The sequence below is a fragment of the Chiloscyllium punctatum genome, chromosome 31 (genome assembly GCF_047496795.1).
Source record: "Chiloscyllium punctatum isolate Juve2018m chromosome 31, sChiPun1.3, whole genome shotgun sequence".
NCBI lineage: Eukaryota > Metazoa > Chordata > Chondrichthyes > Orectolobiformes > Hemiscylliidae > Chiloscyllium > Chiloscyllium punctatum.
The window spans coordinates 13,507,502-13,533,363 of NC_092769.1; the positions used below are offsets into that span (position 1 = coordinate 13,507,502).

The 25,862-nt window shown below is 52.5% G+C and overlaps 1 long non-coding RNA gene and 1 pseudogene across 1 annotated transcript; one reads left to right on the plus strand and one right to left on the minus strand.

Annotated features, from left to right (window-relative positions):
- Positions 1-296: 296 nt before the first annotated feature.
- LOC140456862 (cyclic AMP-responsive element-binding protein 1 pseudogene) lies at positions 297-5,123 on the minus strand (annotated as a pseudogene).
- A 3,743-nt stretch (positions 5,124-8,866) lies between these two features.
- On the plus strand, positions 8,867-16,580 carry LOC140456802 (uncharacterized). The gene is made up of 3 exons (XR_011953136.1): positions 8,867-8,925; positions 11,097-11,219; positions 16,493-16,580. It is a non-coding gene; the product is annotated as an uncharacterized lncRNA (long non-coding RNA).
- The last annotated feature ends 9,282 nt before the right edge of the window (positions 16,581-25,862 follow it).

Here is a 25,862-nt window from a genome sequence, read left to right on the forward strand (position 1 = left end):
CAGCTGTGTGACTGTTTCTATAGATTCCAAGGCAACACGGTCTGGAATTTCCACCCTAACCCTCTAAGATCTGCTTTCTTCCTTTAAGTCGTTCCTGAAAAAATGCTTATTTCGCAAAAGTCTTGGTCACCAGACATAATATTCTCCATCTGTGGCCTTATGTCAAAAGTTCAATATTTTTGTAAAATTAAAAACGTGTTGATTTGTAGATATTTTTGACTCTGCACTATCTCTGAGTGAATAATCTGTAATGTCTCCTACCCAACCACGTTGTGGGAGCACGTTCACCATACCAACTACAGCAGTACAAGGAAGTCAAACATCACCCTCTCCACAGGCAACAGAGCTTTAGCCTTGATCACTGGTATCTGTGGAAGGAGAAATACACATCATGTTTCAGAGAGTGCAATATGATTTCCAGGGAATGAAAATGGTGCAGAATTTGACTGTCAGAAATGGAAGGAAAATCCACTCATTTATTGGAAAAAAGAACTCTTGACTACCAAAGATATTGTGGAAAAAATAACCTGATAATGGAGCATATGGTCAGGAGCCGGGCAGCAGTGGACAATTCATTTACAAAGAGGTCTGTGAACATAATAGTAAAATATTACACAGAACAAAAATACACACGAGAGACTGAGGAAGCTAGGTAACAAACAAATGGACATCAAGGAGCCCAGAGATGAATCAGCAATGTTCACGTTTATGATCCCACAGTCAGAGGTGTCTAGCACAGAAACAGACTCTTCAATCCAACACATCCATGCCAACCAGATATTCTAACCTAATCTATTCTCATTTGCCAGCACTTGGCCAACATCCCTGTGAACCCTTCCTATTCAAATGCCTTTGAAATGTGACAATTTTAGTTGTCCTTTCGGCTCCTTTTGAAATCCCCCCTCAACTCACCCTCAACCTATATCCTCGAGTTCTGGGCTCCACCAACCCTTGTCTATTTATGCTATCCATGTCCCTCACGACTTTATAAGCCTCTATAACATCACACCTCAGCCTATGACACTCCAGGGAAAATGACCCCAGCCTATTAGGCCTCTCTCTGCAGCTCAAATCCTCCAACGCTGGTAACATCCTTGAAAATCAATTCTCAAACCTTTCAAGTTTCGGTGCCTCCTTCTGAAAGGAGGGAGACCAGAACTGCACAAAATATTCCAAAAGTGACCTAACCAATGTCCTGTCCATCTCCTCTACTCAATGCTCTGACCAATAAAGGAAAACATACCAAAAGCCTTCTTCCCTGTCCTATCGACCTGCAACTCTACTTTCAAGGAACTATGAACCTGCATTCCAAGGTCTCTTTGTTCAGCAAGATTCTCCAAGATCTTACAATTTAGTGTATGAGTCCTGCTCTGATTTGCTCTTCTAAAATGCAGCACCTCACATTTATCTAAATTAAACCCTATCTGCCACTCCCTAGCCCATTGTTCCATCCGATCAATATCCCATTGTACCCTGAGACAACCTTTATCACTGTCCACAATACCAATAATTTCAGTGTCACCTGCAAACTTACTAACTGTCCCGCCTCTATTCACATCCAAATCATTTAAATGAATGACAAAACAAATCCAGAAAAAAAAAATCAATTTCTCTGGGTGTGAATATGCTCTATGTAAATCCTGCCCTATGAATCTCTACCAGAGAAGGCTGCACATGCGTCCCGCTGAACTTTGCCCCCTACAAAGCTGGCGGTTGTACGTGTCCAGTGAATCGTTGCCCCGAATAAAGATGGTGGTGCTTACTCGAGTCAATTGCTGGATGAGGCATTTTCCCGTGTACTACAAAAACGGGACTGTAAGTTTCAAATTTGTAGTTTCCGATTTGCACCAAATGTCTGTGAACCCTCTCAACCCATGCCAACACCATTTCCCTCCCGCTTGCTGCTGTTTATTTCTATCTTTACCAACAGCTCTCTGTCCACACATCCCGAACCGACTGCGAGGATGATCACGTGGTATAGTCTACTCCCGCCCCTCATTCACCCTGATTGATCGGAGGACCAACTGCCCCGCCAGGTCCTCCAGCTCTGTCCCTGCCTTTCCATTGGTCCGCCTCTGACATCAATCACCCGGGACCCATTGTTGGCTGGAGCATACGGATTGCGTGGCTTTTGTTGCTGTTCATGAGTTACAAGAGTTAAAAATGACACAACAGCATCTCAAAACCACCTGATGAAGAAGAAGCAAACCTAGTGCTTCCAAATAATCCTGTTGACCAATAATCTGGTGTTCTGTGAATTTTACTTTTGTCCATCCCAATCCAACACCAACACCTCCAAGTCACGAATGAGGGAGGGATGTATAACAGAAGAACTAGGAACAGGAGAAGGCCGTCCTGCCATTCGAGCCTGCTCTGCCATTCAATAAGATCACGGCTGATCATTTCGTGGACACAGAACCATTTACCCACGTTCTCACCGTGTCCATTAATTAATTACGTTTTTAAAAATCTAACCTAGCTTTAAAAACATTTACTGAACTAGCATCAACTACTTCCCTGGGCAATGAATTCCATCGAGGTCAAGAAGTTCCTGCTCAATTCAGTCTTAAATTTGCTGCCTCTAATCTTGCGGTGATGCTCTCTTGTCCTTGCTTCACCTGCCAGTGGAAACATCTCTCTATTTCTATTTTATCCATTCCATTCATTATTTTATATCTTTCCATTCTTCTGAATTCCAATGAATATAATCCCAATCTACTCAATCTCTCTTAAGCCAAACCCCTCAACTCCGGGATCAACCTAGTTAACCTCCTCTGCACCCCCTCTCGTGCCAGTACATCCTTTCTCAAGTAAGAAGACAAAAACTACATGCAGTACTCCAGGGGTGGCCTCACCAGCACTCAAATACAGCTGGAACATAAGCTCTGCCTTTCAACCCATTCCTTTCAGCAACGAAGGACAAAATTCCATTTGCTTTCTGAACTGATTGTTGTACCTGGTGACCAACCTTCATGCACAAGGATGCTCAGGTCACTCTGCAGAGCAAATGATGCAACTTTTTAACATTCAAGTGATTTTATTTTAAAATGTTATTACAACCAAAGAGTATAAACTTTATACTTACAATCATTCTATTTAACTTGACAGACCATTACCCACTCACTCAATGTATCTATGTTGCTCTGCAAAGTTTCACAGTCCTCCGCTCACTTTGTCTTGCTAATCATCTTAGTGTCACATGCAAACTTTGACACCCTACATGTAGTTCCAACTCCAAATCATCTGTATCAGTTGTAAATAATTGCAGTCCCAACACTGATCCCTGAGGCACACGACTTGTCAATGATTGTCAGCAAGAATAATACACATTTGTCCCCAACAGTTTGCTTCCTATTAGTTTACCAATCTTCTATCCATGCTAATACTCTACCGATAACGCCATGCACCCTTATATTGTGCAACAGCCTCTTGCACAGCACCTTGTTGATGGTCTTTTGGAAATCCAGGTACACCACATCCACTGGGTCCCCGTTGTCCACATTGCTTGAAATGTCTTCATAGAATTCCAAAAGATTGGTCAAGCGTGACCTGCCTTTCATGAACCCATACTGCATCTGTACAATGGACAATTTCTATCGAGATTCCCTGTTATTTCTTCCTTGATAATAGACCCAAGCATCTTTCCCACTACAGAGGATAAACGAACTGGTATATAATTCCCCACTTTTTGTCCACCTCCTTTTTAAAACAGTGGTGTCACTTTTGCTGTTTTCCAATCTGCTGGGACTGCCACAGAGTCCAGTGAATTTTAGAAAATTACTGCCAGTGCATTTGCTACTTTTCCTGGCATCTCTTTTCGTACCCTGGGAGGCATTCCATCAGGGTCAGAAGACTTTTCTATCGTTAGCTCAATTACCTCCAAACAGTCTAAAACTAGCTGTTCCGTAATAATGATAGTTTCCAAATCCTCACCTACCTTTGTCTCTTTGCTAGTTACTGGAAAGATATTAGTATCCTCCACTGTGATATCCCATAACTAAATGCTTCTTCTCATTTTCCAAAGGACCAACATTTACTTTAGCCATTCTTTTCTCGTTATATATATATTTATATAAACGTTTGCTCTCTGTCTTTATAGTCTGTGCTAGTTTATTTTCTCATGTTCTATGTTACTTTTCTTTATAGCTCTTTTGTTGCTTTCAGTTGACCTTTAACGTTTTCCCAGTTCTAGTTTCACGCTGTTTTTGGCCACTTTGTACACCTTCTCTTTCAATTTGATTTTCCAGAATAGCAACCTGATTCTCCAAGCATTTCACATACTCTTTCTTCTTGCGACAGCACTCTCGAGCTGCTTCCCTGTTTTTCATGAGGCAGATTTCACATTTATGAGTGGTTTCTTCAGCATTCTGGGACTGGCTTTGCAGGACTGGTGAAGATGCCATAACCATTCCCTGGCCAGCAGTAGAGTTAGGAGTTTTACGGATCTTATAGGTTTGGACATCTTCAGCAGCACCTCGTACAAGCACTTGGCTGCCTGGCACAGAAGGGCTTATGGCCAAAACGTCGATTCTCCTGTACCTTGGATGCTACCTGACCTGCCGCGCTTTTCCAGCAACACATTTTCAACAAAGATTTGCTGTCCATCAGGGCTCTGTGCATACTGTACAATGGCTGCTCCAACCTTGGCTGTAGCTGCGTTGGTCATTGTTAGTGTCTGGAGTCCTTGCACTCCATCTGAACCATTGTTGGCCAGCTGAATTGCTCCCCCGCTGTGTGATAGCAATGTATTTTCTGCTGATAGTCTGATAGATGGGTGTCTGCATCGTCATTGTAGTAACAGTTGAGACAGACTCTTCTTCTGATTTTTCCTCATCAATTTCTTGGCACACCAGGGGATCAGAAGAAAGTTCATTCAGGATTTTCCTGAATGAAGGCCGTCTCGATAGAATTTTTCGACGTTTCTGAGAGTCAGTCATGCTATCGACAGATTCCTTGGAGTCCACACATTCAGATATAGTAGAGATCTGAACAGTCTGAACTGGAGGGGACTGTATGACTGAGGACTGAGCTGCTTGCATAACTCCTTGCACTTTAACAGTCTGCCCATTCGGCAAATGCACTGAAGTTACTGCTGGACTTGTCGTTGATTGGATCCCAGCCATGGTTACCTGCGTGGTCATGTTATATATTAATTATCCGGATGAAGGGACTGGGGGCATTCTAGCGAAGTTTGCCAATGATACGAAGGTAGGTGGACAGGCAGGTAGTACTGAGGAAGTGGGGAGGCTGCAGAATGATCTCGACAGTTTGGGAGAGTGGTCCAGGAAATGGCTGATGAAATGCAACGTGAACAAATACGAGGTCTTGCACTTTGGAAAAAAGAATACAAGCATGGACTACCTTGTAAACGGTGAGAAAATTCATAAAGCCAAAGTACAAAGGGATCTGGGAGTGCGAGTCGAGGATTCTCTAAAGGTAAACATGCAGGTTGAGTCTATGATTAAGAAAGCGAATGCAATGTTGTCATTTATCTCAAGAGGGTTGGAATATAAAAGCAGTGATGCGCTACTGAGATTTTACAAAGCTCTGGTTAGGCCCCATTTGGCGTACTGTGTCCAGTTTTGGTCCCCATGCCTCAGGAAGGACATACTGGCACTGGAGCATGTCCAGCGGTGATTCACATGGATGATCCCTGGAATGGGAGGTCTAATATACGAGGATCTGCTGAGGATTTTGGGATTCATTGGAGTTTAGAAGGTTAAGGGGAGATCTAATAGAAACTTACAAGATAATACATGTTTTGGAAAGGGTGGATGCTAGGAAATTGTTTCCGTTAGGTGAGGAGATTAGGACCGGTGGGCACAGCCTTAGAATTAGAGGGGGTAAATTCAGAACAGTAATGCGGAGAAATTTCTTCAGCCAGAGAGTGGTGGGCCTGTGGAATTCATTGCCACGGAGTGCAGTGGAGGCTGGGACGCTAAATGTCTTCAAGGCAGAGATTGATATATTCTTGATGTCACAAGGAATTAAGGGCTACGGGGAGAATGCGGGTGAGTGGAGTTGAAACGCCCATCAGCCATGATTAATTGGCGGAGTGGACTCGATGGGCCAAATGGCCTTACTTCCACTCCTATATCTTATGTTCTTAGGGTCTAATTTGATCACTTTCCTTAGATACCCATTGCCGAGTATACCTTTTCATACAGTCCTTCCTTATCACTGGAATATATCTTTGCTGAGCACTTTGTAAAATGTCTTTGAAAATATTCCACTGCTCATCAACTTCCCACCATAAAATTTTTGTTTACAGTCTACTTTATCCAGATTCTCTCTCATTCTATTATAGTTCTCAGTGTTCAAGCACAGGACCCAGTTATTAGATTTTATCTTCACACTCTCCAAATGTATTCTAATTCAACCATACCGTGATCGCTTCTTCCCAGGGGATCCCTAACTCTGAAGTCATTAATTATTCCTGCCTCATTGCACAGGGCCAGATCTTGGATAGCTTGCTCCCTTGTCAGTTCCATTTCATGCTGTTCAAGAAAACTATCATGAATACACATAGTGAACTCCTCAAGGCTACCTTGACTGAGCTGGTTTGACCAATCTACATGTAGATTAGAATCATCGACGAAAATAGCTGTACCATTTGTACAGGCATGAGTTATTTATTTGTTTATTGCCATGCCAATGTGATGTAGTTATTTGGTGGCCTATACATTGCGCCTATCAGTGACTTTCTTGTTAGAATTTTGACTGCATCGTTCCTGTTTCTCCTAATGTACGGCAAAAACAACAACTACTTGCATTGTATGGAACTTTCACAATGGCAAATCTCCTAAGGTGCTTCACGGATGATCAAAACATTGATTCAATAGAATGATTTTAAAATACATCTTAAAAGGAAGATAGAGAAGTTTAGGGAGGCTATTCCACAGACTTCTGCCCTTGACAGCTCCAACTGTGGAATGATACAGGTGGGGTGGGTTGGAAAGGGAACGTGCAAAGGGGAAATGGAAAAGTGCAAGCAGTGCATAAAGTCTTAAGGACAGAGGAGGTTCCAAACTGAGTCTGTCATGGAGTTTTGAAGCACTGCAACAGGTTAATGCATGTCATGACTATAGTGCTAAAAGAGATTTCTGCTGTCTTAAACAGAGTGACGGATCTTGTATTGTGGGCTTATGAAATTACGGTGATGTCTACCGAACATGTACGAGGTAGAGTTAGGGCAATAATGAGATGCTGCAGCAGGAGGGGAACAGGTAACTCCATACAAAACCCTACTCTTTCTCACCCATTTTTAACTCCAAAACCGAGTGAGTTCGAGAAAAGCACCTTGATATCCCACCACAACACTTTACCCCACAATCGTGGTATATGTGCACAAGGAGGAGTGGAACAGACTGTATTGGGACCCTGAAACACTTGGTAAAGACTAAAATCATCTGACTATTGAGAGCACCACCACATTGTATGGGTTTTCTATTGTTTTTACTCGGTTCCTGACTTGCCTTATTTTCCCTCATGAACCTGTTCAAAGTTGTTTTTACACACACCTGCACTACCTGTGAATTGAACGCCGGTCTCTCGGTCCAAGATTTGGGATATTTTCCCTGCATCTCAAGGCATCGACTCCAACTTCCCTTGTCCCTTAATGTTTCTGTTGCTTAACTGCTGAGTCGCACCTGAATCACCTCTGCTTTTGGAAGGAAGGGGCGAAACTGGAGGACCGAGCAGCGGCCGGTCCTCCAACCAGAGTGAGTGAGGAGCGGGCCAATGCATTCTGTGGAATGAACGCTTCAGGATTGGTCAGAAAGCAAACTGCTTTGCAGGATTGATCATTGTCACGGTATAGTGGAGCATTAAACACCTCTCATAAACCAATGTGAGATTTTAAAGAAATAGTTCAAATGTAAATCTGACAATGAACATATTTCCAATCGATTTACACAACTTGAGTAACAAACTTATTTTCAAAATCCCAGAACGATTGGTAATTTACATACCTTGCTGGTATGGTTAAGTTGGACCGAACAATCTATTTGCATATTAACCATCTCAATGACTGTAACTCGGCAGAGCAATTGTTAATGCCGAATATTTCCCCCGTGATTCTGTGCAGATATGAATATTCTCTATAAACTCACTGACAACCTCCTACGCATGCGCAGTTTGGTTTCTATGAAGAGCATGCGCAGTGTCACATTAACCAGGACACGGCGAGATATGGAACAGCTTTCTCTGGGTGCGGCTACGATCGGCTTCAGAGAGTGGTGTGTGGGAGATTCACTGGGAGAAAGGAGCAGAGAGAATTCACAAGACGCGGATATAGGTGAAAAAAGTCCGAAAAAGACCCTCCAGACCTGGATAAGGAGATGATGGTCTCTGTTGGGAAAGCGGCCCAGGGTCAAGGCCGCCATTTGTTTGAGGGAAGAGGGAGCGCGGGCCTCAGAGCCGCCATCGTGAGAAGGTCCACATGCAGGAGGGCGGGGCTATCGTGGTCGAGGACAATCGGAGGAAAGACCAACATTAGATTACTTCACTAAAGACATGAATGCACCCGGTGGACTTTTCTTAACTTCAGCAATTGTTTAATACTCACAGGTTTTTAATTACATCCTTTTTGAAGCATTTAATTCTTATTTTCTCATTTGCAATGGTGGGATTTGAACCTGTGTCCAGAGAACATTTGCTGAGTTTCTGGATAAATTGTCTCACAGTCATGCCACTAGGCCATCACTTCGCCTGCTCACAGGTTGCCCATCCCAGTGCAACATGAATCTAAACCCTTTCTTCCTGCACAATTGTTTGATCTTGCACTCTGTAGGTACTCAGTAAAGTCCTGACCTAATAGACTTCCCAGCTGCTGGGTGTCTCATCCATCTCTCATTGAAGATGGTTGGTCAGCCAGAGAGACACAGGGCAGGGAGATCTGGAGCCTTCAGTAAATCCTGCAGTGAGGTAAGATCACACTCAGTGCACAGAACAGAGAGCAATGAGAGGGTTCCAAACATCAGCTAACAGGACATGACATAGCTATAGTGCTGGAGGGGGAGCACAATACAGACACACCCCAGGTTCAGTCACCGCCTTTACTGCAAGTTTTCTTGTACTAAGACAACATCGGGAGTGTCACAGTCATCAATCCAAGCCTGTGCTGTCTTAGTGAGCATCAGTACAAAAGAGGGGAAAGCAGGCCTTCCACGAGCGGGTGGGAATGCTGTCTGGGAACGTTCCATTCTGTGTTCCCTCTCCCACACTGTATCTATGCCTTGTGGATCAGTGTCTTCAATCATTCTAATGCCAAAAACAGTTCCTATCTCTGTACTTTCCTCCCCTCTCACCAATTACTTCACACATTTGAAACCTGCTCCAGTCCAGACTACCATCCATATCTCTCCAACTTACTTCAGTCTCGACAACATGCCTTGTCACGATAGTCCCCTCCACCAATAACCCAAGACTTAGGGTCTGTTTGTGTGCTGCATGACTCTCTGGCCGAAGTCATCAATGCTGACCAGGTTTCCAGAACTGAATGAGTTGCATTTCCTTGCGTTTGGCCCTTGGCCCTTCAAACCTTCTCCCCTCCATGTTCCTGCCCAAATGTCTTTTCCATGTTGTAATTGTTCTTGTTTCTCCCATGTGCCCCTGGTTGTCCATTCCGTATATGAACCGACCTCTGTGGAAAATGTTGCCCCTCAGCTCCCTAAGTAAATCTTTGCTCTCAGTCACTCCTCAGGCCTTACCCATTCTGCTGTGGGACACAACCTCTCCCCAACATAGACTCCCCTCGGACATTACCCAATCTGCTGTGGGACACAACCCCTCCTCAGTACAGATTCCCCTCGAGTCTTACCCATCCTGCTGTGGGACCGAACCCCTCCCCGGTACAGACTCGCCTCTGGCCTTGCCCATCCTGCTGTGGGAACACATCCCCTCTGAGGTACAGACTCCTCTCGGGCCTTACCCGTCTGGCTGGGGGATACAACCCCTCCCCGGTACAGTCTACCCTTGAGCCTTACCTGTCCTGCTTTGGGTCGCATACCCTCCCTGGTACAGAGTACCCTCGGGCCTCACCCTTCCTGCTGTGAGGCACAACCCCTCCCCGGTACAGACTCTTGACTGGCCTTACCCATCCTGCTTGGGATACAACCCCTCCATGGTACAACTCACCTCAGGCCTTACCAATCCTGCTGTGGGACACAGACCCCTTACCCATCCTGCTGAGGGACACAACCACATGTGTACAGAGTCCCCTTGGGTCTTACCCATCCTGCTGAGGGACACAACCCCTCCCCGGTACAGACTCCCCTCGGGCCTTAACCATCCTGCTGAGGGACACAGCCACTCCCTGGTAAAGACTCCCCTCAAGCCTTACCCATCCTGCTGAGACACAACCCCTCTACGGGTTGGACTCCCCTCAGGTCTTACCCATCCTGCTGTGAGACACAACCCCTCTACGGGTTGGACTCCCCTCGGGCCTTACCATTCCTGCTGTGGGACACAACCCGTCTCCAGTACAGACTCCCCTCGGGCCTTACTCATCCTGCTGTGGGGGACACGCTCCCCTGTACAGATTCCCGTCCGGCCTCACCCACCCTAACGTGGGACACAATGCCTCCCCAGTATAGATTTCCCTCGGACATTACCCATCCCGGGTCCAGACTTGTTCAAGGCCTTGCCCATCCTGCTGTGGGACGCAACCCCTGCCCGGTACAGAGTCCGCTCGGGCCTTACCCATCCTGCTGTGGGACAGGTTGACAATTGTATTGAATAGAATCCCTCCAGTGTGGAAACAGGCCCTTGGTCCACAAGTCCACACCGACCCACGATGCATACCCTGCTCAAAATAGCTTCAAAGTAAATAGAAAAAGTGATCACTGAATTGGATAAAATCTCCGTAGTTACATTGGGCAGTTTAAAAGTCTCGCTGTATTGGTGATATGTTCCTTTTCTTCAAACAGGTAACATTTTTATTAATGCAGCAGATGTTCATTGTGAGAGTGTCTCTGTTAAACGAGAATCTGTTCTGTTCTCTGTGTAACAGGCTGATGTTGTGTGCGATGGACTGTCACTAACAGTGCAATTGACCTATGAGACCTTGATCAGGTTTCCTTTGTCTGTAAATCTAGTGATCAGTGAACTACACGTCCGCTCTTCTTAGCGAAAACAAAGAATCATTTCTCAACGAGAAAATGGCACATCACAAAGCTATTTCATGGATTTCTGGCACACCCCACCGACCAGTGTATCTGGTAAGTCTGTTTCCTGAATAATTCTGAACTCGATCTGTAACTCTGACGGTCTCTGTATTGCTTGTCAGTTAGTTGAGAATTCAGCCTCTTTGTTCTGAGCTGTTTTGATGCAGGCGGTGGCTTCATTCTGTCTCTGCCAAGCTTGTTTTCTCCTTCTGCTGTGATTCTGGGAGATTCCTTTCTGCAGGTTAGAATATTCAGTGACTGAACATTGAATGATTTTGACTCTAACAGAGTAGTGGCTTTGTTTTCAGCTCATTATTCACTTTCCATTTCCTGGTTGTGTTGAATGTTACAGAAACAGGCTCTGAGCAATGTTTCCATTCCCTTGGGTTGGAGTCACTGCCAGCCAATTGGTCAGTCAGTTTCAGGCCGATGGATCAGTTTCTCTGTCCTATTAGATGGTGGTCACTTGCTCAGTTTCCGAAAGCTCACCTGAGCGTCAGTCCATCAGCTGCTGAAACCCTGCATCCAGCATTTGTTCCCTCTCACCGTGACTACTCCAATACAGTCCCAGCTTGTCTCCCACATTCACCTCCACATACCCATGATCACCTCGGATTCTACTGTCAGGATCCTTACAGCAAGTCACGTAGGTCATCTACCTCCATTTCACGCTGGTCTACATTACATTCAGTACAAATGTAATTTCAGAATTCTATTCATTGCGTTTAAATACACCCCTGATCTTGTCCTGTCCAAACATCCAGGTTCCATCAGATAGGTGGGTGTCCGCGTGGTCGGGTTGGAGCAACAGCAGGACACACTGAGGATCATACAGGGGATAAAGATGGGGTTGGATGCGGATGTTTAAGAAGAGAGAGCTGGTGTATTGTTGGGGATAGCTTCTCAGGGGAGTAGCACAGCGGTAGCCAGGTCTATAACACCACAACTCAATGGCCTGAGTTATCGGGAGAGGTTGGAAAAGCTGGAATATTTTTCTTCAGAGCATAGGAGACATAAGGGCGATCTTATAGAAATGTATATGATCATGAGAAGCATGGATAGGGTGAATGCATTCAGTCTTTTTCCCAGGGTTGAAGAACTGATGACTAGAGGGCATCAGTTTAAGGTTAGAGGGGAAAGAATAAAAGGGAACGTTAGCAGCAACTTTTTTACACAGATGCTGATTCTCATACGGAATGAGCTGTCAGTGGAAGTGGCTGAGGCAGGTACATTAACAACATTTAAGAGGCATTTGGACAAATACATAGGTAGGAAAGGATTAGAAGGATATGGGGCATGGGCAGGGAAATGGGGTTGCCACGGATGGACATTATGGTTGCCAGGGATCAGTCTGGCTCCTAGGGTCACTCTCTGTGCTGTAGGACTCTATGACTCTATAACTGACTCTTCTGTAGAACAAGGTCGGGCAAAATCCAAGGGAACGAAAATAGGAGGAGAGCCGCTAGTTGGGGGCATAGACAGGAGTTACTGTGGCTGTGTCCGAGACTCCAGGATGGGGTGTTGTATCCCTGGTGCCTGGGTCAAGGACATGTCTGAGCATTTTCATGAAATTCTGAATTGGGAGAATGGGAGACCAGAGGTCATGGTGCACATTGCTACCAACGACATGGGTAGAAAGAGGGATGAGATCCTGAACAGTAAGCGCAGGAAGTAGGGAACGATTGAAAAGCAGGACCTTGAGGGTAGTAATCCCTGCGTTACCACCAGTCCCATGTGCTTGTGAGATAAGGAATTGAAAGATAGCAGAGATGAATGCATGGCTGAAGAGCTGTTACAGTTTCAGGATCTTGGATCATTGGAACCTCTTCTGGAGCAGGGGTGACCTGAACTAGAGGGGAACCGATATCCTCACAGGGAGACTCACTCCTGCTACATGTGAGGGTTTAAACTAGAATGGCAAGGGCATGAGAACCACAGTAGCAGGGCAGCACACTGGGGGGCTGGGGATGAGGAAGGAAGGAAGGAAGATGTAAACGAGTCAATCAGAAAGGGAATACAGAGGAATGAACACCATAGTACGAATGGGCTGAAGTGTGTTAATTTCAACACAAGGAGCAACGTAGCTAAGGTAGATAAACTCAGATCCGATATTGTGGTCATTCCAGAAATGTGGTTGGGAGAAGCACAGAACTGGCTGCTCAACACTTCAGGGTTTCATTGTTTCAGAATGAGCCGGGCCAGGTGACTGACCTTTTAGTGGGAGACCATTTTGGAAACAGTGATCACAACTTAAGTTTTTTTAAGGTAGCTACGAATAAGGATACGGACAGGACCCTGAGGGATGTTTCTAAATTATGGGATTGAAAATGATGTCAGTATTAGACAGGAGCTAAACAGTGTTAATTGGGAGCAGCTGTCATCAGACAATGCCACATTGGGCACGTGGGAGTTCATTAAAGGCTTTCTGATCGGGGTTCATGACCAGCATGTTTCAGGAGGGAGGAGAAATAAGGCTGGCAATGTAAGGCCTCCTTGGATAACGAGGGAGGCTGGGAATTTAGTCAGAAGGGAGGAAAAAACAAGCCTATGCAAATTTTGCGAAGCTAGAATTGGCATGGCATGTGAGAAATGTATAAAACAAAAGCTCAAAGGAACCCAAACAGGGAATGAGCAGAGCAAGGAGGAGCCATGCCCTTCACAAGTAGGGTTAAAGTGAATCCCAAATCGTTCTGGAGATAATTACCCACAAGAGGATATGAACATGGATCGTTACAGCACAGTACACTCCTTTTGGCCCTCAGTGTTGCACCGACCTGTGAAAATAATCTGATGCCTATCTAACCGACACCCTTCCAATATTACCCATATGGATGTCCAATGCCCATTTAAATGCCCTTTGCGTCGGAGATTCTACTACTGTTGCAGGCAGGCGTTTCACGTGCCTACTGCTCTCTGAGTGAAGAAAGTACCCCTAATATCTGTCCCTAATCTATCCTCCCTCAATTTAAAGCTATGTCCTCTCATGTTAGCCTTCACCATTCGTGGAAAAAATAGCAACCCGATCTAACCCTCTGATTATCTTATACATCTCAGTTAAGTCACCTCTCAACCTTCTTCTCTCCAACTAAAATAGCCTCCATTCCCTCATCCTTTCCTTGTAAGACCTTCCTTTCATACCAGGCCATATCCCAGTAAATCTCCTCTGAACCCTTTCCACAGCTTCCACATAACTAGGAAGAAGGTCGGGCCAGTCAAGTCTAAAGGAAGGAACTTGTGCTTGAAGTCAGTGGAAGTGGGCGAGATCCTAAATAATTACTTTGCATCGGCATTCACCCAGGAAAAGGATATCGAGGATACTGAGATTTGTGTGGAGAAGGCTAATGTGCTCGGGCAATTTTGAGGTCGAGAAAAAAGCTTTGGATTTCTTGAAGAGCATTAAAGTGGATTAATCCCGAGGGCCAGATGGTAGCTACCCCAGGTTATTGAGAGAGGCAAGACAGGAGATTTTTGGGGCCCTGGCCAAGATTTTTGAGTCCTCGCTAGCCACTGGAAAGGTGGTAGAGGACTGGTGTTCCTCTCTTCAAGAAGGGAAATAGGGACAATCCAGGAAATTATAGCCCGGTGAGTCTCATCTCAGTGGTTGGGAAGCTTTGGACAGAATTCTTATGGATAGGATTTATGCGCATTTGGGAAAGAATGGCCTAATTAGGGACAGTCAGCGCAGCGTCATGAGATGCACAGGGTTAACGGTCAAAATGTTCTACCCAGAGCTGAAATATCTTTACTATGGAACATGCATTTAAGGTGAAAGAGGGAGAGCTCAAAGGAGATGTGAGGGCTAATATGTTTTCCTCAGAGAGTGGTAGGAATCTGGAACATGCTGCCAGGGATGGTATAGGAGGCAGATATGAGAGGGGTGTTGAAAGGATTTTTGGGTAAGCATGTGGATATGCAAGGATGTGGAACAAAGATAGGCAGAAAGGATGAGTTTAATTTGGTGTCACATTCAGCACAACATTATGGGCTGAAGGGCCCGTTCCTGTGCTGAACTTTGTTGTGTTTCTTTTGTTACAACATGACGGTGAACCCCTCTGTTAATTAAACCAAACACTCAGAAAAGTTCACCTCACCACGTAATCTGTTAAAGTCTGAGTGACAGAAAACTCACAAATTCCACTATTTAAAGAAAATAGCATCAAATTATTTTTAACTTGAAAAGTGAATATTAAACAATTAATCATAAATCTAAGCTCTCTCTTTCTCTTCACTGTTTATTATCTGCCTCCAGCTATATAACAATATGTTATTTCAATAAGACACTTATTAAAATTACATCAACATAATTTCAAAAGTACATAGCGGCTCTTGTCGTTTGTGTCTTTCTTCGTCTGTCTGAGGATCTCCCTGGGCCGTTGTCTTCTTTTAATCTGAGTATGTTTCATATGAAAAGGTACCCTTTGATTGAGAGACTTTCCTAATTTCTTGGCGAGCAAGATGTTAACTCTCCCAGACAGCAGTTACTCTCTGACCAATTTTTAAAATGTCTGCACTTTATATGCCCCCAACAGATCATCTCATTGGCTTGATGCTGGCAAAACAATAAATACAAATTCGATTGTGTTTTGGAATCTTGGGGTATAATTTAAACTGATAGATTAAATTTGAATTATTGTCAAAACAGCAACCAACTCAGGTCTATATTTCACAGCCAAATGTTACATTTGTTTGCTTTCCCAGTACACTCTGGGATTGCTGGCCAGTCATATACGGTACACAGGTTATAAGCTCTCAGCTCAGAAGAGTGTTCTCTCTCTCTTAAAGAAACAGTACACACCTTCAACTTTATAACACTTTGAGCATTATCTTATCAGCAAGTTCATTTATTAAAGTGACAAGCAGCAGATTGTTTACATGACCTTTTTGGCTTCACATTTCAATTTCTACATAGAACAATGGCTTGTGTTTGTGAGAGGATCATGTTGCTGTGTGCAACAGAGTTTCACTAATAAGATTATGCTCCCGACAACGCAGATTTCCTTTGTTTTGTAAATTCTGCATGAAGTGATTTGAACATCTGGAAAGGGATTTGGTTTTCCAATGTGATTTCCATCAATGCACTTATTGGAACCTCAGGCAGACAGACGGACACAGATGGTTGCAAATTTGTTTTCCTCACTGAAGGAAGCACACATTGCCATCAGAGTGTTTGTAACAGAGGGGCACCGGCTTATTCCTGGTTCTGGAGATTGTTGACTACGTGGGTGAAATTCAGAGATCCTGCATGTGATAAGAGGTGTTTTCAATGAACTGGTTATTATACCAAAGAGATTGGCAGGATTGATGTTGGCAGCTGTCTCTGCTGATAGGAATCTAGAACAATGGGTCACAGTCTCAGAAATGGAGAGCAGCCTGAGTGACTGAGATAAGGAGAAATGACTTCACTCAAACACCCGGGAATCTGTGATCATTTCCACCTCAAGGACCGAATCACTGACTACATTCCAGACAATAATTTGCAATGTTTGCAGTACAAAGTGGATCAAAAGATATTGCAGAAACTGGGTGAGTTCTGAAAAGTTAACGATGATGCTACTAAAATGAACACAAATGCTGTGGCTGCTGGAAATTTGAAACAGACTGGCAGGTAATGTAGAGAGAGAGAAGCAGAGTTAATGTTTTCCATTTGATTAGATTATTTACAGGATGGAAACAGGCCCTTCGGCCCAACAAGTCCACACCGACCCGTCGAAGCACAACCCACCCAGACCCATTCTCCTTCATCTAGCACTACAGCCAATTCAGCATGACCAATTCACCTGCCCTGCACATCTTTGTGACTGTGGGAAGAAACCCATGCAGACACAGGGAGAATGTGCAAACTCCACCCAGTCAGTCGCCTAAGGTGGGAACTGAACCCGGTCTCTGGCACTGAGAGGCAGCAGTTCTAACCACTGTGCCACCGTGCTGCCTACAAACTTTTAATCAGAACAAAGAATGTTATTAAGCTGCAGTCAGGCTCCTGGGGCTAAATGGTAACGTTCTGTCTGAGTTGCTAAAGTTTATTTTGGGAGAAACAATCCCCTCATTTGCTTGACTGTGGCGCTGTGATTATGCTATTGAAACAGCAAGGACTATTTTTCTATGTCTCGTTGATGTCTGGGTGTAAATTAGGGTCCGTTGTTCATCGCTGACTCTAGAGGTAGTTCTGATACGTGGGAATATTCAATTTAAAATGTTGATCTTGCAAAACAGGAATATTTTCTCCCAGACAGGGAATCAGACGTCCATTACTGATCCTCACTGACCATGACAAGACTCAAACCGAGAGATTTATTTTTGTGACTGACACAGTCAGATGTGGTATACACTAGCTCACACAGTCCTGTCCTTCCGCACACCCCAGTTTCTGGACTCTGAATCAGAGGATCTCGATGGAGAAACACTTCCAGCCATTGGGACAATTCAGGAGATACCCACAATACACATTCTCCCTCAGGGGGAATCCCTGAAAGGTGGTCAGTCAGGTTCATAATGGATATTTCTTTAATATTTGCTCAGTGAATTCCGAGAACAGAGAGATTGATTGGAGGCCCAGATTGTCAGCTTGAAGAGTAGTCGCTGCTTTGATGTAGGGAATGTAAGGGTATCATTTGGATTGTTCATTTTACCCATTTGTGGAGGGGACTATAACTTTCATTGTGAGTGGGAGCTTGAGATAAGCTGATTTAGCGTGGTTGTGGGGATGTTTATACAAACTTTCAGGAACGGATTAATACACCAGAGGAATGTGTCAGTGTTTCTAGCGGGATCCGAGGTGGGGGGGTGAGGTGGGGGGAATGTGTCAATGTGTACAGGGGCTCTCAGGGGCTGGGTGGGATGTACATCAATTTACAGGGAGCTCCTGTCCCCCCACCCACCCCCAACCGCGTCCAACGGTGCTCCCATCAACCACATCTGACACCGTTCCCCCCCAAACCCTCCCCCACAACGCCCTACCCCCAACCCTGTGCAACGACGTCCCCGCCCATCCCCATCCCTGCCCAACCCCGTGCAACGCCATTCCCCCAATCCCAATCCCACAACCCTGTGCAACGCCGTTCGCCACAACCCCGTCCCACCAACCCTGTGCAACACTGTTACCCCCAACTGTGTGCAATGCTGTTCCCGTCAACCCTCTCCAATGCTGTTCCCCCAATGCCATTCCCCCAACCCCGTGCAACGCCGTTCCACCCCAACCCCGTGCTATTCCGTTCCCCCAACCCTGTGCAACACCGTTCCCCCCAATGCCATTCCCCCCAAACCCGTGCAACGCCATTCCCCCCAAACCCGTGCAACACCATTCCCCCAACCCCGTGCAATGCCGTTCCCCCAACCCTGTGCAACCACATTCCCCCCAATCCCATGCAATGCCAACACTCTGAACGCATTCCCCCAACCCCGTTCAACACCGTTCCCCCCACCCCGTGCTATGCTGATCCTCCCCCAACCCTGTGCAACGCCGTTCCCATTAACCCCGTCCAACGCAATTCCCCCCAATGCTGTTCCCCCAAACCCGTTCAACACCGTTCCCCCCCAACCCCGTGAAACGCGGTTCCCCCCCAACCCCGTGCAACGCGGTTCCCCCCCAACCCCGTGCAACGCGGTTCCCCCCCCAACCCCGTGCAACGCGGTTCGCGCCCCAACCCCGTGCAACGCGGTTCGCGCCCCAACCCCGTGCAACGCGGTTCGCGCCCCAACCCCGTGCAACGCGGTTCGCGCCCCAACCCCGTGCAACGCGGTTCGCGCCCCAACCCCGTGCAACGCGGTTCGCGCCCCAACCCCGTGCAACGCGGTTCGCGCCCCAACCCCGTGCAACGCGGTTCGCGCCCCAACCCCGTGCAACGCGGTTCGCGCCCCAACCCCGAGCAACGCGGTTCGCGCCCCAACCCCGTGCAACGCGGTTCACGCCCCAACCCCGTGCAACGCGGTTCGCGCCCCAACCCCGTGCAACGCGGTTCGCGCCCCAACCCCGTGCAACGCGGTTCGCGCCCCAACCCCGTGCAACGCGGTTCGCCCCCCAACCCCGTGCAACGCGGTTCGCCCCCCAACCCCGTGCAACGCGGTTCGCCCCCCAACCCCGTGCAACGCGGTTCGCACCCCAACCCCGTGCAACGTGGTTCGCCCCCCAACCCCGTGCAACGCGGTTCGCCCCCCAACCCCGTGCAACGCGGTTCGCCCCCCAACCCCGTGCAACGCGGTTCGCCCCCCAACCCCGTGCAACGCGGTTCGCCCCCGAACCCCGTGCAACGCGGTTCGCCCCCCAACCCCGTGCAACGCGGTTCGCCCCCCAACCCCGTGCAACGCGGTTCGCCCCCCAACCCCGTGCAACGCGGTTCGCCCCCCAACCCCGTGCAACGCGGTTCCCCCCCAACCCCGTGCAACGCGGTTCCCCCCCAACCCCGTGCAACGCGGTTCCCCCCCCAACCCCGTGCAACGCGGTTCACCCAACCCCATCCCCCCAACCCCGTGCAAGGCGGTTCCCCCCATACCCGTGCAACGCGGTTGCACCCCCAACTCCGTGCAACGCGGTCGGCCCCCCAACCCCGTGCAACACGGTTCACCCAACCCCATCCCCCCCAACCCCGTGCAACGCGGTCGGCCCCCCAACCCCGTGCAACACGGTTCACCCAACCCCATCCCCCCCAACCCCGTGCAACGCGGTTGCCCCCCAACCCCGTGCAACGCGGTTGCCCCCCCAACCCCGTGCAACGTTGTTCACCCAACCCCATCCCCCCCAACCCCGTGCAACTCGGTTCACCCACCCACATCCCCCCAACCCCGTGCAACCCCGTTCCCCCACCCAACCCCGTGCAACCCCGTTCCCCAAACCCCGTGCAACCCCGTGCCCCCCCAACACCGTTACCCCCCAACCCCGTTCCCCCCAACCCCGTGCAACCCCGTTCCCCCCAACCCCGTGCAACCTTGTTCCCCCCAAGCCCGTGCAACCTTGTTCCCCCCAACCCCGTGCAACCCCGTTCCCTCCCAACCCCGTGCAACTCGGTTCACCCACCCCCATCCCCCCAACCCCGTGCAAACACGTTCCCCCCAACCCCGTGCAATGCGGTTCACCCACCCCCATCACCCCCGTTCCGCCCCAACCCCGTTGCCCCCAACCCCGTGCAACCCCGTTCCCCCAACCCCGTGCAACCCCGTTCCCCCAACACTGTTCCCCCCAACCCCGTGCAACCCCGTTCCCCCAACCCCGTGCAACACCATTCCCCCAACCCCGTGCAATGCCGTTCCCCCAACCCTGTGCAACCACATTCCCCCCAATCCCATGCAATGCCAACACTCTGAACGCATTCCCCCAACCCCGTTCAACACCGTTCCCCCCACCCCGTGCTATGCTGTTCCTCCCCCAACCCTGTGCAACGCCGTTCCCATTAACCCCGTCCAACGCAATTCCCCCCAATGCTGTTCCCCCAAACCCGTTCAACACCGTTCCCCCCCAACCCCGTGCAACGCGGTTCCCCCCCAACCCCGTGCAACGCGGTTTCCCCCCAACCCCGTGCAACGCGGTTCGCGCCCCAACCCCGTGCAACGCGGTTCGCGCCCCAACCCCGTGCAACGCGGTTCGCGCCCCAACCCCGTGCAACGCGGTTCGCGCCCCAACCCCGTGCAACGCGGTTCGCGCCCCAACCCCGTGCAACGCGGTTCGCGCCCCAACCCCGTGCAACGCGGTTCGCCCCCCAACCCCGTGCAACGCGGTTCGCGCCCCAACCCCGAGCAACGCGGTTCGCGCCCCAACCCCGTGCAACGCGGTTCGCCCCCCAACCCCGTGCAACGCGGTTCGCGCCCCAACCCCGAGCAACGCGGTTCGCGCCCCAACCCCGTGCAACGCGGTTCGCGCCCCAACCCCGTGCAACGCGGTTCGCGCCCCAACCCCGTGCAACGCGGTTCGCGCCCCAACCCCGTGCAACGCGGTTCGCGCCCCAACCCCGTGCAACGCGGTTCGCCCCCCAACCCCGTGCAACGCGGTTCGCCCCCCAACCCCGTGCAACGCGGTTCGCCCCCCAACCCCGTGCAACGCGGTTCGCCCCCCAACCCCGTGCAACGCGGTTCGCCCCCCAACCCCGTGCAACGCGGTTCGCCCCCCAACCCCGTGCAACGCGGTTCGCCCCCCAACCCCGTGCAACGCGGTTCGCCCCCCAACCCCGTGCAACGCGGTTCGCCCCCCAACCCCGTGCAACGCGGTTCGCCCCCCAACCCCGTGCAACGCGGTTCCCCCCCAACCCCGTGCAACGCGGTTCCCCTCCAACCCCGTGCAACGCGGTTCCCCCCCCAACCCCGTGCAACGCGGTTCCCCCCCCAACCCCGTGCAACGCGGTTCACCCAACCCCATCCCCCCAACCCCGTGCAAGGCGGTTCCCCCCATACCCGTGCAACGCGGTTGCACCCCCAACTCCGTGCAACGCGGTCGGCCCCCCAACCCCGTGCAACACGGTTCACCCAACCCCATCCCCCCCAACCCCGTGCAACGCGGTCGGCCCCCCAACCCCGTGCAACACGGTTCACCCAACCCCATCCCCCCCAACCCCGTGCAACGCGGTTGCCCCCCAACCCCGTGCAACGCGGTTGCCCCCCCAACCCCGTGCAACGTTGTTCACCCAACCCCATCCCCCCCAACCCCGTGCAACTCGGTTCACCCACCCACATCCCCCCAACCCCGTGCAACCCCGTTCCCCCACCCAACCCCGTGCAACCCCGTTCCCCAAACCCCGTGCAACCCCGTGCCCCCCCAACACCGTTACCCCCCAACCCCGTTCCCCCAACCCCGTGCAACCCCGTTCCCCCCAACCCCGTGCAACCTTGTTCCCCCCAAGCCCGTGCAACCTTGTTCCCCCCAACCCCGTGCAACCCCGTTCCCTCCCAACCCCGTGCAACTCGGTTCACCCACCCCCATCCCCCCAACCCCGTGCAAACACGTTCCCACCAACCCCGTGCAATGCGGTTCACCCACCCCCACCCCCCAACCCCGTGCAACTCCGTTCCCCCCAACCCCGTGCAACGCGGTTCACCCACCCCCATCACCCCCGTTCCGCCCCAACCCCGTTGCCCCCAACCCCGTGCAACCCCGTTCCCCCAACCCCGTGCAACCCCGTTCCCCCAACACTGTTCCCCCCAACCCCGTGCAACCCCGTTTCCCCCCCAACCCCGTCCCTCCCCAACCCCGTCCCCCCCCAACCCCGTCCCCCCCCAACCCCGTCCCCCCCCCCAACCCCGTCCCCCCCCCAACCCCGTCCCCCCCCAACCACGCTCGACCCCCAACCCGCTCGACCCCCAACCCGCTCGACCCCCAACCCGCTCGACCCCCAACCCGCTCGACCCCTAACGCGTCCCACCCCACAACCCCGTGCAACCCAAACCCCGTTCCACCCCACCCCCGTCCCAACCCAACCCCGTCCAACCCCGTTCCCCCCCAACCCCGTTCCCCCCAAACCCCGTGCAAACCCATTCCCCCTCAACCCCGTGCAACCCCGTTCCCCCCCGACCCCGTTCCCCCCCCGACCCCGTTCCCCCCCCGACCCCGTTCCCCCCCCGACCCCGTTCCCCCCCGACCCCGTTCCCCCCAAACTCCGTGCAACCCCATTCCCTCTCAACCTCGTGCAACTCCATTCCCCCAACACCGTGCAACGCGCTTCACGCACACCCATCCCCCCCAACCCCGTGAAACCCCGTTCCGCTCCCCCCATCCCCGTGCAACCCCGTCACCCCCCAACCCCCCCAAACCCGTTCCCCCCCAAAAGCCGGTCCCCCCAACCCCGCTCCCCCAACCCCATTCCCCCAACCCCGTACTCCCCAAACCCCGTTCCCCCCAAAACGCCGTTCCCCCTCAACCCCGTGCAACCCCGTTCCCCCCAACCCCGTTCCCCCCAACCCCGTTCCCCCCAACCCCGTTCCCCCCAACCCCGTTCCCCCCAACCCCGTTCCCCCAAACCCCGTGCAACCCCATTCCCTCTCAACCCCGTGCAACTCCATTCCCCCAACACCGTGCAACGCGGTTCACGCACACCCATCCCCCCCATCCCCGCGCAACCCCGTTCCCCCATCCCCGTGCAACCCCGTTTCCCCCAACCCCGTGCAACCCCGTTCCCCCTACCCCGTTCCCCCCCAACCCCGTGCAACCCCGTTCCCCCACATACCGGTTCCCCCTCAACCCCATTCCCCGCCAACCACGTGCAATGCGGTTCACCCACCCCCATCCCCCCAGCCCCGTGCAACCACGTTCCCCCCAACCCCGTGCAACGCGGTTCACCCACCCCCATCCCCCCAACCCCATGCAACCATGTTCCCCCCAACCCCGTGCAACGTGGTTCACCCACCCCCATCCCCCCAACCCCGTGCAACCCCGTTCCCCCCCCCAACCCCGTTCCCCCCCCCAACCCCGTTCCCCCCCCAACCCCCCAACCCCGTTCCCCCCCCAACCCCGTTCCCCCCCCCAACCCCGTTCCCCCCCAACCCCGTTCCCCCCCCCAACCCCGTTCCCCCAACCCCGTCCCCCCCAAGCTCCCCCAACCCCGTCGACCCCTAACGCGTCCCACCCCATTCCCCAACTCCGTTCCTCCCCAACCCCGTTCCCCCCCACAACCCCGTTCCCCCCCACAACCCCGTTCCCCCCCACAACCCCGTTCCCCCCCACAACCCCGTTCCCCCCCACAACCCCGTACTCCCACAACCCCGTTCCCCCACACCCCGTGCAACCCCGTTCCCGTGCAACCCGGTTCACCCCCCCCCCAGCCTGTGGAACCCACAACCCCGTTCCCCCCACAACCCCGTTGCCGCCCTAAACCCCGTTCCCCCTCAACCCCGTGCAACCCCGTTTCTCCCCCACCCCGTTTCTCCCCCCACCCCGTTTCTCCCCCCGTCCCCCCCAACCCCGTCCCCCCCAAACCCGTCCCCCCCAACCCCGTGCAACGCGTTTCCCCCAACCCCGTGCAACGCGGTTCCCCCCAACCCCGTGCAACGCGGTTCACCCACCCCCATCCCCCCCAACCCCGTGCAACCCCGTTCCGCCCCGACCCCGTGCAACCCCGTTCCGCCCCAACCCCGTTCCCCCCAAACCCGTTCCCGCCAACCCCGTGGCCCCCCAACCCCGTGCCCCCCAACCCCGTTCCCCCATCCCCGTGCAACCCCGTTCCCCCACATACCCGTTCCCCACCAACCCCGTGTAACCCCGTTCCGCCCCAACCCCGTGCAACACGGTTCACCCACCCCCATCCCCCAACCCCGTGCGACCACGTTCCCCCCCAACCCCGTGCAACGCGGTTCAGCCACCCTCATCCCCCTGCAACCCCGTTCCGCCCCAACCCCGTTCCCCCCAAACACGTTCCCCCCAACCCCATGCAACCCCGTCCCCCCCCACAACCCCGTCCCCCCACAACCCCGTGCAACCCCGTAACGCCCCCGTCCCCACCCAATCCCGTGCAACCCCATTCCCTCCAACCCCGTTCCCCCCAACCCCGTGCAACCCCGTTCCCACCAACCCCGTGCAACCCCGTTCCCACCAACCCCGTGCAACCCCGTTCCCACCAACCCCGTGCAACCCCGTTCCCACCAACCCCGTGCAACCCCGTTCCCACCAACCCCGTGCAACCCCGTTCCCACCAACCCCGTGCAACCCTGTTCCCCCCCAACCCTGTTCCCCCCCAACCCTGTTCCCCCCCAACCCTGTTCCCCCCCAACCCTGTTCCCCCCCCAACCCTGTTCCCCCCCAACCCTGTTCCCCCCCAACCCTGTTCCCCCCCCAACCCTGTTCCCCCCCCCAACCCTGTTCCCCCCCAACCCTGTTCCCCCCCAACCCTGTTCCCCCCCAACCCTGTTCCCCCCCCAACCCTGTTCCCCCCAACCCTGTTCCCCCCCCAACCCCGTCCCCCCCACAATCCCGTCCCCCCCCACAACCCCGTCCCCCCCCACAACCCAGTCCCCCCTCCACAACCCCGTCCCCCCCCACAACCCCGTCCCCCCCCCCACAGCCCCGTCCCCCCCCCACACAACCCCGTCCCCCCCCCACAGCCCCGTCCCCCCCCCACAGCCCCGTCCCCCCCCCACAGCCCCGTCCCCCCCCCACAGCCCCGCCCCCCCCCACAGCCCCGTCCCCCCCCCCACAGCCCCGTCCCCCCCCACAGCCCCGTCCCCCCCCCCCACAGCCCCGTCCCTCCCCCACAGCCCCGTCCCCCCCCACAACCCCGTCCCCCCCCCACAACCCCGTCCCCCCCCCACAGCCCCGTCCCCCCCCCCCACACAACCCCGTCCCCCCCCACAGCCCCGTCCCCCCCCCCACAGCCCCGTCCCCCCCCCACAGCCCCGTCCCCCCCCCACAGCCCCGTCCCCCCCACAGCCCCGTCCCCCCCCACAACCCCGTCCCCCCCCCCACAGCCCCGTCCCCCCCCACAGCCCCGTCCCCCCCCCCACAGCCCCGTCCCCCCCCACAGCCCCGTCCCCCCCCCACAGCCCCGTCCCCCCCCACAGCCCCGTCCCCCCCCCACAGCCCCGCCCCCCCCCACAACCCCGCCCCCCCCACAACCCCGTCCCCCCCCCCACAACCCCGTGGAACGCGGTTCACCCACCCCCATCCCCCCCAACCCCTTGCAAACCCGTTCGGCCCCAACCCCGTGCAACTCAGCTTCCACCTCAAACCCGTGCAACGCGGTTCACCCACCCTTATCCCCCCCAACCCCGTTCCCCCAACACCCGTTC